Source organism: Arachis ipaensis, chromosome B05 (genome assembly GCF_000816755.2).
Source record: "Arachis ipaensis cultivar K30076 chromosome B05, Araip1.1, whole genome shotgun sequence".
Taxonomy (NCBI): domain Eukaryota; kingdom Viridiplantae; phylum Streptophyta; class Magnoliopsida; order Fabales; family Fabaceae; genus Arachis; species Arachis ipaensis.
The window spans coordinates 98,413,482-98,415,922 of NC_029789.2; positions in this window are offsets into that span (position 1 = coordinate 98,413,482).

The window sequence follows — 2,441 nt, forward strand, 5'->3', positions numbered from 1 at the left end:
GTAGTGTAAGAGCCAAGCACTCTTTTAGGTTGCTCATTCCCAACTAGATTCGCCACATTGGCATTAACAGCATTATTATGATCCATAGTGAACTCTGCAACCTTGTAAAGTCTTGTTTGTTGCAAACGCTGCCTCAAAGTACTTTCAGGTTCAGGAACAAAGTCTAACGGAGGTTCCTTGTCCCTGTTCCTGCTCATAAACAGACAAAAAACAAAAAAAAATGGGATTCTCTACGTCAGAGTGTAGAGAATACCCTGTGAAGTAACCTGTGTAAACAAATAAAATAAAAAATACTAAATAAATAAAGCAAACAGTTCGAAAATTATAAATAAAATTAAAGTGAAAATTTCAAATTTTTTTCTTTTTATTTTAAAATTGAACAAAAAAATTAAAATAAAAATAATTAGGTAACACCAAACTTAATTTCAGAACTTAAGAGAAAACTAATTGATAAAAAATTTGAAAATTAAAGCCAAGAAGCAAATAAAACTAATAAAATAGAAAATTAAAATTAAAAAATAATGCAAGGAGCAAATAAAACTAAAATGAAATATAAATAAAAAAATAAAAAAAAACTACGAAAATAAAAGACAAATAAACTAAACACGATAACTAAATAATTATAAGAACTAATAAGCGAAAATAAAAATTGAAAAGGGAAGTAAAAAGAAACGAACACAACACAGGGGGTGTGAACGAAAAGCAAGAAAAATAAAGGAAAACAAAATGGAAAACAAAATGACTAATGCAGAAAGAAAACTACTAAAAGAAAAAAAAGTTATCTAATCTAAGCAATCAAGTTTAGGAGCATGATTTGGATTGTGGCTTTCTTTTCTCTCCTTGGACCTTCTGCCAAACTGTTCGGATCGAAGCCACAGTCCCCAACCTTCTACCACCTCACTTTCAGTCGCCTAGCTCTCCAAATAAGTGTTACAATCTTTGATCTCATGGCTAATTCCACCACAAAGGTGGCAAAAATTGCCAATTTGTATGTATTTAAGTTGCACTTCGATAATCCTATTATTACTGCTAGAAATCTTCATAATTCATCCTAAAGGTTTAGTTACATCTAGCAGAACTTGGACTGTAATAATTCTTTCTTCCTTTCCCCACATTATAAACAAATCACTATCCATTACTTTTTCGAAACACCTCCAATCCGCCTTCCCAGCCCTTTGCTTTTATACTGTTCTGGTAATTTCCGTAGTTGCACCCATACCGGCACATTGGTGAATTCTAATTCATTGATAGGTAAATCATCGTTCCAGTGTTTCAAATGAAAAATATAATTTTTGACTAACCATGGCCTTTTTTTTGTCACACTTAGCAGATCAATTTCACTTTAAAAAAAATTGGAATAAGTTACTCGTGCGGAATTTACAATCCACAAACTAACCGGCAAGTGTACCGGGTCGTACTGTAACACCCTAATATTCAAATCCTTATGCTCGAGTCATAAGTCAATGATATTATGGTGGTACGACTCTCAGGTGGATTTTTAATAAATAAATATAGGTAATTTCGAAAGGAGTATTAATCGAGAAGCCTGAAAAGAGTAGAAATAAAATCGCGAAGACGTATCTCTCACGTTTCGACAACAAAAGATAAACCGTGAAGCCGAAAACGATATACGGACAAGGCGTAGAGGAGATTAAGAGATAGATAACAGATAGATATATATAACATAAGTAAATAGCCACTAGTCGCGACCCGCGAAGTTTAGGTCGGCTAGGGTACATTATAAAATTAGTTGACAATAGTATATCCTAATCTCTCCCGAAGGAAACATGAGAGCCTCTATAGGCAAATTCAAAGAGTTCAATACATAATATAAACTTTCCAAAACAAAGGTGGAGAGATTCTAATCAAAACACAAAGTAGAGGAAATAAAGATCTTCGCCGTCTCTCAGACGACCCACAACTCACTTCTGAGCCCCTGGACCTGTATCTGAAAAACAAGAGATATATACGGAATGAGAACCCCGGGCCCATGGGTTCCCAGTACGGTAAAAGTGCCAAATAAATTCAATGTACTGCAATAAAAACTCACTAAGCATCCTAAACTTCTTCACCAATTATTTATCCTAGGTTCTCGCTAATCCATGAATAGGCAACTGTCATAAGGGAGTGCTAAATTCAATTCATGTTTCACATGTTTCCCAACTCGCTGACTCTTCCACGAATCAGACTCAGAATCATAAGCAAAACCATCACCAGTTGTTCTGCCTCAGAAGTTCTATATCAATACATCATCATGCAATCGCATCATCAATTCATCCCATCAAGAACAGCCCTCACACCCACCGACACCAGCATGAGGGGCCTCTCAGTTGTACAAACACAAGCAATACAGGCAAGTAATACACAAACATGATACAAGTAGAACAAGTAGCATATAGTCAGGTAACATGGCATATATGATGTAGGAATCCAAGGCAAAT